General features: G+C 43.2%; 1 long non-coding RNA gene across 2 annotated transcripts; it reads left to right on the plus strand.

The window, feature by feature from the left end:
* Positions 1–5,251: 5,251 nt before the first annotated feature.
* On the plus strand, positions 5,252–9,907 carry LOC122211217. 2 transcript variants are annotated; one of them, XR_006198566.1, is made up of 4 exons: positions 5,252–5,521; positions 6,233–6,361; positions 8,236–8,399; positions 9,620–9,907. It is a non-coding gene; the product is annotated as an uncharacterized LOC122211217 (long non-coding RNA). The 2 variants fall into 2 exon arrangements; XR_006198567.1 differs by lacking the exon at positions 6,233–6,361.
* The last annotated feature ends 559 nt before the right edge of the window (positions 9,908–10,466 follow it).

The following is a 10,466-nucleotide window of genomic DNA, read 5'->3' on the forward strand; positions in this document are numbered from 1 at the left end:
GTATGAAAGTGGGGGCAGGGGAAACATACATTTTCTTGAGTTGTCATTACATGACACTGTAAGAACACAAAAGGAACCAACAGAAATGGGAACCTGCATGGGTTGGGAGAGAAATGTCCTGCTGCGGAGAATATATCCTCTGCCTGTGCTTTCCTCATGTTGTTCTGGATTCTTAACCATATACATTCATTATCCCTTTAAATGAGCACACAAAGAGGGAAAGCGCTCATCTGCACCCGCCTCGCAGACTGTATCTCTTAGAGAGTGTCCCACACAAGTGTGTGAGGCACTATGGACATGCCCCTATATGCCCCTTCCCTCATGGAACTTACATTCTACACTGCAGGCAGACTAGAATGGGCTAGGTGATTCTGGTACAGGTGGATGTTCATCAACCCAGCACAAAACAAACCCAGCTTCTCCAATGCACCAGCACCTCCACTGCCCCCCTTACACTCAGACAATGATCCAATGCTATGAAATACCCAGTTTCTTATGAAACTGTCCATGCCTCCCAGTTCTGAGATTTACCGTTGATGTACAGGATGCTGATGACTGTGTCTTACCAAGAGCCTGCCAAAGCACAGAAAGGTCATTTCAACCCAAATTGTTTCTGTTATGGAGAACATTTGGTAAGGTGAAAATGGGACATTTCTAAACGGAATTGAAGAGGACCTTTCAACAGTACAACATCAAAAGGGCTAACGGTACCTGAGCAGAAGTGGGAGCCAGGAGGTCCATGGAAGAGGTATTGTGTGAAGGGAGCCTGTGTGAAGGGACAGAAGCAGTTGTGCCAGGAGGAGGGAGCATGGGGTGCATCCTAGGCAGAGCCGGTCGACAGAAATATACAAGCTTCGAGAATTCCCTAATTAGTTATGGAAGCTGCATTAAGTTTTACTGTGTTTAAACCTGAAAAGAAGGGCTAGGGATTATTAGTCCAGTGTCTAATGGTGAAGAGATCTGTCAACTGGGTTAAGAAGTAAAGAATTACAAGAACTGGGAAACGGAGAAAATATTAACCAGGAAAGGGATAGATCATAGCAGGGTTTTAGAAAGATACATCGGGCAAGAAAGCATCTGGGCTAAGGGAAAAAGAAACAAACAACGAGAAAAAAAAAAAACAGTGAAGTTTTACTAGGACCTAAATATACAAAACTTCGACATTTGGAAACCGAAGCTATCTCTGTACTTGAAGACAAGGAAACCAGATTGCTTAAATGCAACATTATCCACTAACATTCTTCCAGCAGAACTTGCTAAGCTCTTGGTCAATGGACGGTGATCTGGCCCATCCATTCACTGGCCTTCCTCTGTGCTACCTCATGGACCATCCCCCAAATGTCACCTCATTTGTTTCAGACTGCATCTCCCCTGCCTTAATCAGGAGCAAGACAGCAATTCTAAGAAAATGGAAAACCCTTTCATGTCTAACTTCATGCCTGTGTGAATTTCTTAGAACGCTTTTATTGGAGAAATCCATTTGGCCGAAAGAGAAAAGATGAGATGTGATAAAATGTGGTGTTGGGATAAGTAAATTGAAGCTATTATATTTTCTATTCCCTTAGCATCGTCCCTGAATTAATAGATCCCTGACCTCGAAAATTGGGGGTCTTGTTACTTACTTATGCTCATTACTATTGTGAACGCTTCCCCGTCAATCACATTTATTTGAGAAGGAACCTTGAAAAAGCTTTCTAATCGGGCTTCACAGCAATATTTTTGTATATGTTGATTTAATTCATTTTTTCTGTGTCCTCTGTTGCTGTGAGATTTGTATTTTGGGCTTAAAGTGGAAAATCACCATGCATGGCAGAGCTACTCTTTCTCAGTAGCGACACTTACCACCTGTGGTCTAGCCATTGTTTTTTTTTAATTTATTTTCCAGTCTGTTTTGTCTACGTTTCCTGGAGCCAAATATTTATGGAGTCTCTCATTGGCATGCCTATCTTAAAATACATTTTGTATCTTATCTGTTGGCTACTGCATGATATTTTTTAAACTTATTTTGCTGTTGTCTAACCATAAATGTAATAAAAAGAATATCTGGAGATTCAGAAAATGGATTTAGACATGGAAGGAAGGAAGGCAGGGAGGCAGGAGGGAGGGAGAGAAAGAGAAAGAATCTTGCTTTCATAGAGATTAAATGACTGGAACCATCTTGGACTGTTCACAGCATGTGTACTGGTGCCGAAAATACAAATAGAAGCCCGTTTGCCATGTATCTAAACATCTAAGAGTAATAAATGCAAGTAACAAACTGGAAATGAAATATATTTTTTGACTCCTACCCTGACAGAAATAGCTAAATAAGTACCCAAAAGTTCAGGTTTAGATTTTGAAATCTTGGGGTCCCGGGAATTTCTCACCGTAACATACCAGAGTGGCCCGCCTCTGTCTCAGACCCCAGCTCTGGCCCATTCCACAGGGATTTCACACAAGCATGGGCCCATTCTGTGTAATCTCACCAGCAAATCTAACTCCTGTTTATAGACTCCAAATCAGCTTCGTCCAGGTCAACTCTTCAAGGTATGATTTACCTTTGAAGGGGCAGGATACCGGAACCATTTAAGCAGGGACTTCTTGGGGCACTTGGGTGGCTCAGTCGGTTGGGCGTCCAACTTCAGCTCAGGTCATGATCTCATAGTCCGTGAGTTTGAGCCCCAGGCCGGGCTCTGTGCTGACAGCTCAGAGCCTGGAGCCTGCTTCGGATTCTGTGTCCCCCTCTCTCTCTGCCCCTCCCGTACTCACGCTCCGTCTCTGTCTCTCTCAAAAATAAATAAACATTAAAAATAAAATAAAATAAAATTAAAAGGCAGGGACTTCTAGGGTCTCTGGTAACGAAGACCTTGGAATGTGTATGTTGGGGGGCATGAGGGCTCCAGGTAGGCACATCTCCTTTCCCTACAGATACTTCCATGGACAGAAAGAAAGTCTGAGAAAATCCCCAGGCAAGGTTCCCTTCTCTGATGCCTGCTAGTATTGAACACTGGTACATTTTCTTCCAGGTTTTATTGCTTCCACATTATTATATGGTTGTGATCACATTACACATATATGACTCTGTATTGTGCTTCATTACAAATCATTTCTGATAGCCTTCCATATTTTATTAAACATCCACGTGGCTGCAGAGACAACCCAAGAAAGTTGACATCAAGAAGGGTTTAGAAGATTCTCTCAAGAAGCGTGGCTATGCAACAGCAAGACAGAAGCAGATGGTGTTGGGGGAGGAGCCTCGGTTGAGTTGGGTGTTAGATAGTAGGCACCTGTGCACACAGTACTGCTTGATGCTGAAGAAATGTCACCGCTGAAAGTGAAGTCCCTGTGTATGAGGGGAGGGAGAGGCAACATGAGGCCGCCGGAAAGGTAGAATGTGATGAGATCTGAAACTCGAGGGAGGAATAAAAGCAACGTGCGGAGGTGGCCTCGCTCATTCCAAAAGCAGGAGCGGACACATAAGGCATGTGTCCCAAACATTTTTAAATGTTTATTTATTTTGGAGAAAGAGAGAGACAGAGCATGAGTGGGGGCAGGGGCAGGGAGAGAGGGAGACAGAGAATCGGAAGCGGGCTCCAAGATCTGAGCTGTCAGCACAGAGGTGGCCACGGGGCTCGAACCCATGAACGGGGAGATCATGACCTGAGCCAAAGTTGGACGGTCAATGGACTAAGCCACCCAGGTGCTGCCCAAACATTCTCATTCTTGGTCTCAAGAAGTTACACCAGAGTCCCAAGCACAAAAGCAAATCTCAGTAAGAACTTGTGTGGTCACCGAACCGGAGTTTTGTTTCCTCTGTGAACTGGAGCTGAGGGCATCAGCTGAGAACCGGGACGGAGCAGAGAGATGAGAGGTCCGAGGGGTGGTGGGAATATTAAAAAAAACAAAAACCAACATCCATTGTGGGCAAGAGAGAAAATGCTGCCCAGGACTCTCTCCAGGAGCCGTGGAGACGTGGTCAGGGCTTCATCGCATTTGCAGCCATGGTTCACAGCAGCACAGTGAGCAGACAGCGCGGCTTCCTGCCGTGTAACTCCGGAGTCTGAACGTGGCCATGGATCCCACAGGGGAAGCGCATCGCACAGGGTGAAGCTGCACCAGCAGGGGAAACCACGAGCAGCCATAAAGAGAGGAGGCGTAGGGTACGTGCAAAGGAAGGTAAAGGGATGGGCCCTGAATGCTAAGCGGGAAGTACGACAGGAGATGTTTTAGAAACAGAAATAGGGAGAAAGAGGTCAGAAATGGAGTAGAGGCCTAAAGGCTTGAGCAATTGTGTATCGGCGGTCTCAAAGAATCATCCTGGTCTGTTTCTTTATCCCATAAAAGGTCTTCCTACAGCATGTTTTTCAATCTCATGATACCCCCATCCCTCTTGCTACTCTATTATGTCCTTAGTCATTTTATAAATCTCCTTGTGTCCCCTACCTTAGAGGGAATTTTGTTCTTTCCCTCTAAGGCCATGTGTCAGCCACCATGCCGCAGAGGGGACACCAGCCATTCTTCTAGTCCCTGTAAATCACGTGATCAGGAAGGTGGCATGTGAGACCTTGTTGTCTCATGAAGGTGAGGACAAAGGCCAAGGTGTTTGCACAACTTCTAATTCCCTGTAAACAAAGGCCCTACTTAAAGAGGGAGAATGCCGGTGCAGTTCAAAAGCTACACTATAAATCAGCCAGCCTGTCTCTATTAACTCCCCTCCTGTGGGGACCAAGTCATCCTGGTCATTATTAAACCATAAATGTGAATTTAGTTAACGCCCTCTTCCACAATGGCGTCCTATACGAGCTCACGCCTTGGCCCTTGAAGGGGGTGTTCAAGCAAGCTTTGAACCCTACAATGTCGGATGGCTTAAATACCAGTAAAGCACAGGGATGTTTTCACGCATTATTGATTTTCTATCGTCAGCCACTCCTTCATTAAGTTTTAGGGTGTTTATAATTTATAATCACAACTAAGCAACTCAACAAGGTTGCCACAAATCAACCTAGTGCTTCTCCGACTAAACCGTCTCGCTTCTTTATGACCAGTCTGGGAGTCTACACGATCGTGTCACATTCCTAACTTAATTTCAAAGTACACCACAAACTATTGCAACGCCAGAGATACTGAGTACTTCACTTTGAATATATGCCTCAAGGCTTTACAATAATGCATTATGATACGACCAGGTGCCAAGATTCTGTTCTCTAAGTGAGGAGTCCAAAAAGAACCTTAGACTGTTTCAGGCTACACGTCCTATAAGCAGGAACACAATTTGTCTTGTTGAGAGGAAAGTCTTGGGACTGCTCTACAGCACTCAATAAGGATTCAGAAAGGTTGAAGGATCTGGAGGACACATGACTTACGGGAACTCAATGAATGCTTTGGGATTTCTGAAAGATTAATACACAACAAAATGGCTTAGATTTATTCTTTGGTGTTCCAGAAAGAAGCAGCAGAATCATTAGATGCAAGCTATCAGAACACGACTCTTTTGCCATTACAAGGAGGGGAATTTCTAGTTAATAGAAATAACACAAAACAGGTGGGCTTTCTTATAAGTTATTGACCTCCCAAATGCTTATTATTCTTAAAACAAAAAACCCTCACCCATTAGTACCTGTGAACTTAGCAAAATAAGATTTCTTATTTTTGTGGTTGTTTCTGTTCTTGTTGTTTCCATCATTACACCTGATGGAAGGCACATGGGAATCTGCAGGAGGGAATGAGCACTGAGGGCAGCTGGTGATTACTGAAGTGTGACCAACTAGTTAATAGGATGTTAAGACTTTTTAATTTTGTGTAGAAGATATGGCTTAAGGAAGCAAATAGAAGAGGAGAGTCAAATCAGAGTTCAAGTAGAGAAGCAAAATCACCTCATATACGTGTGTGTGACATATATGTATATGTCTCTATATACATATATGTGCACACCTTATATATGTGTGTGCGTGTACATGTGCATGTATACACACACACACATACAGGGTGAGAGAATAATAAGAGAGATAGAATTGGAGAGATGTGTTAAAAGGATTTGGACTTGCACAGCTACGTACGGGAGTTGGCAGGAAGTGTCTGTAAGGCTGTCCCTGCAGATGATGTTAGAGCTTGACATCCGCGGGGCAGGTCGTCAGGAAAAAAAGATATAAAATGGGGAGAGTGAGGGCAGGCTGAATCTACAAGCATGAGCTGGAAACCCCTGAGAATGGCCTGAAAGCCGTGTTGGGTTTTTTGTTGTTTTTTTGCCTCTGAGCTGGGTGCTACATGTAACCCTGCAGACTCTGGTGCCCTTCATTGTGGACCTCCGCACGCACCCTTCGGACTCAAGAGTCAGAGGAGCTGAAGGGAAAGACAGAAGAAGTTGTGGCTTCATACTAACGAGGTCAGTCATAGGTCAGCAATCAAACATGTGAGCTTTAAAAAGGGTTACCACTCCCCATCTGTCCTCCCAGTATCCTGAGAATTCCCCCTTGTAGTCCATCCGAAGTGCAAACACACACGATGCAGGATTCTGAGAAACGGAGATCAGCCTGGTCAAGTGGCACATCACAAAGCCACCAAAAAGCAGATTCCAGCTGAAATAACAAGAAAAGTGATGGGAGGGACGTTTACAAGTAGCACTTAGGCCCTCGTTATTAGAACGTGAATGGATCTATGCTAGCCCGTGTGTGGGTAGTGAAAAGACCACAGGTTCAAACACACAACCAAAGGCACAGCCAGATTTAAGGAGACCATTATACTTGCCCTCTGTCTCCGTGGACTGAAATGCTGGCATTTGAGCTTGCATTTAGGCTGCAGCCCACATGCAGGGGGTGGCTGGTGAGCAGACCTCATTCAGAGATTTTATCACATAGGAAATACTCTCCCCTTCCAGAAAGAATTGTTCAAGACCTTGGACCTCCTGGCATGTTGAGCTCTTGGCTTCGCTCTCAAGTTCAGGGGATCCACTCCCTTTGGCCTCCTACTTCCACATCGTCATGTGCTTTACCAGCTCCTCCTTTTCATGTTCGTCTTTCCATCCCATGGTCCCTCAGTGCTGGTGCAATTAGACATCTAGGAAGAGACTCTCCCTCACGAGATGAAGTCTCATGGAGCCTTCATCAGCCATATGGGACCGTGGACCCCTCAGCTAGAGGAGAGAGGGCAAATGCCTCCCATTCCTCCCTGGATCTCAGGACTCCCTTTGATGGGGTAAAGCATCCCCAGCCTCATTCTCTTGTGTGCTCTTCACCAGGGCATTTTCACACTTCCCTTTTCACTCGTGTATTTATTTCACAAACACACTGAGTGCATACCATACAGAAGCAGGGAGGGTACTGAGATGAGATTGTGCTCAGGAATGCACTTTGGACAGGGGCAGGTAAGTAAACACATTATTCTAGTAACTCTTATTATAAAGCTACATATAGGATTATAGCAACACAACTCAGAGAGGAGGTACTTAAATAGATGCTTGGGGGTGGGGTGAGGGTAAAGTTAATAAATCAGAGAAGGCTTTTCTGCAAAGTGTCATTAAGCTGAGATTGAAATGGAGAATAAGGTAGGCTTCTGACCAAGGGAGAAGATGTATGTAAATCCATACAAATATGAGAAAAGAAGGGGATGCTCAAGAACATGAAGATGAACATAGGGGAATAGTTGAAAAGCAATAATAAAGCTTATAATCTTTGAGCAATTATCACTGACCAAGAACAGTTCTAAGTCCTTACATATATTAACCAATAGTAGATGGAACCTTCTGAATATGTCCTATTATTAGTTTCCATCACGCTCACATCAGAGATAAATAAACTTGGACACCAAATTTAAGCAAAGTCTTAAATGGCTGATCCAAGATAAGAATTCACACCCCTCTGACTGGAGAACTTGAGTTCTGAACCATTGTACTGAACTTTTTGTGCCTCCGAGCACAGAAAGGAAGGCCAGTGTAGCCCAGAGGAGCTCTGAGGTCAAAGGACTTGAGTCTCAATCGTGGCACCAGCTACCAAGCAATTTTAAACCATAGGAAGATGGGGAGTGCCTGGGTGGCTCAGTCCGTTAAGTGTCTGACTTTAGCTCAGGTTATGATCTCATGGTTTGTGAGTTCGAGCCCCACGTGGGGCTCTGCGCTGACAGCTCAAAGCCTGGAGCCTGCTCTCTCTGCCCCTCCCCCACTCACACTCTGTCTCTCAAAAATGAATAAACATTAAAAAAAATTTTTTTAATTTAAACCATAAGAGATGGGATCTGATTTTCATTTCTAAATTTTATCTTTAGGGCAGTGAATATCTTGGCTGGAGAAGAATTAAATACAAGGACCTGAGAGAAAAGGCTTATAATTTAAGCCAACAGCAATGCATGAGACCCAGAGAAAAGTCAGTTGCAGCAAGAATGACAATGGAAGAAAGGATGAAGAGCCACCTAAGAGAAAGGAGAATAGGGTTGGTCCAAGTTAAGAAAGAAGCAGTAGATGATATGCCACACATTTCCAACTCTACAGACCCTACTCTGTAGGATGGGAAGACAAGATATGTATTTGTTGGGGGAAGACCATTCATTTGCCTGTGGACATTGGGTTTCCTGTAGTGCAGGCGAAGCTACACGGAGCTATCCTCGATAAAGCGAAAAATGGTGCACTGCAAGATCAGGAGAGTGGCTTGATTGAAGGGTACAATTACAGATTAATCAAACATTGCAAATGGCAAAGCACTGCCTAACGATCACCTCTTTTTGACCTCATTTTCGTACACAATCCTGGCTTTTCTGCTACAGATGGAAAATCATGCCAGATTCTGCCCTGCCCAATCCTACCTCATGCAGACTACTCCCTATGATGGAAAGCACTGCACTGTCCAGTTAGCAAACGAATGAATCCTAGACAGGAATCCAGGCTGTCATTTGTTGTCTTAAGAAATTTAGTGATAATGGAGAAGCCCTCGGCTAATAAACTTGTAAAAAAAATAGAGCATTACTCATTACTCCCATTTTACATAATTCAGTCTGATGCCTCAATTCCCCATCCATTATGCCCTGATGGCTGTGTTGGAATCACTATTTATGCAGTTAAAAAACATTCATTTTCAGTGACTAGATCTATTTTGTGCTGCACTTTTTAGATATTTTTCCCCCATCTGTGGTGTCATGGCTAGATGAGGAAATTCATTCTTCTTCTTGCTAGATTTTGATGTAGTTCTTTGTGTTCTGGGCCGACTGTGTTGACCAAGGAATGGATGGTGTTATTTTATTGCCACTCTGAAATGTACTTACGCAAAGATAAAATACAAGAATAAAACATTATTGATGGTTGTGCATCAAAATCCTGGGGAGTTGTGAAAAAAGAAATATATGTCTGGTCTTGTAACCATGCCCCTTAAAAAGCTCCTCAGGTGATCTGATTATAAGAAATTTGGGAAAACCATTAGTTTAAGATTATATCCATTTACTTAATGAGAAAATCATATTTCAAAAATGCAACGAAAACAAGTTTAGCTCCCTCTCTCCTCCATAAACTCTGGGTGCTCTTGCCCTTTCTCACATATCACTGAGAATATTCTCTTCTTCTCCTTTGCTGACACCAGTTCTTTAGATGTAGGTTTGTTTTTTTTTTTTTTCTTCATGGTTCTGACCTTCATTCATTTTTCTTCTTTTCTTTCCTTTGTAGTGCCTACTCTTCACTGAAAAGCTAGAGATACTCTTGTGATGTCACCTGTCACCTCTCAGCTGATGGCTTGGGATGCTGGTATTTTATTTTAGACAGATAATTTCTTTGAGCTCAGTTCCCGTATCTATATTCAACCAGTCGTGATAGTTATTTCAGCATTGCTGACTGTTTTAAATGAGATCATGGATATAGAAACTTTATAGGATACTAGACACGTATAAGGTATTATTTATAAAGTCCACAAGCATTGATTTAATAAAGTATAAATGAAGCACTAGTCCATGCAAATAGCTTCACAACACCTGAGAATCTAGAGGAAATTAGCACAGAGTAATAAAGTCTGTTGTGCCTGATTCATTTTTTCTATCTCTCTTTGATTCTTCCTTTCCTTGTTTTCTTTATTCACGTTTATATGTATCCCTCAGTTGTGTGGCACTATGAAATGCAGACCATTGGAAGTAATTGATCTGAGAGCATACACGGGTAGTTTTTTTCTTTTTCTCTTCTATTTACAGCAGTTTCTACTTAGGCAATGTAAAATGTATTGCGGGGAAGTTTCTGCTGATCTCAGGCATTCTGCACAGGCAAGGAAGCAGTCTATATTCACAGTCTCTTGCAGCCACCCACAAGGCCTTGCTTGCCAGCAATGATAGATGGACCCATATCGAACCTTCCAAGCTCCTTTCAAAGAGTCAACCATTTCTATTTCTCTTTTCTTGACCAGAGTTTGTTCCTGGTAAGGAATTGTAGTGGTAGGAGACTTCTTGATTTATCGTGTGCCTTCCTTTACAATTCCTTTATTTCTGACACTTGCCTGTGGTGCAGAAATACATACTGTTACTTCAGC

The sequence above is a fragment of the Panthera leo genome, chromosome F2 (assembly GCF_018350215.1).
Source record: "Panthera leo isolate Ple1 chromosome F2, P.leo_Ple1_pat1.1, whole genome shotgun sequence".
In the NCBI taxonomy this organism is placed as follows: domain Eukaryota; kingdom Metazoa; phylum Chordata; class Mammalia; order Carnivora; family Felidae; genus Panthera; species Panthera leo.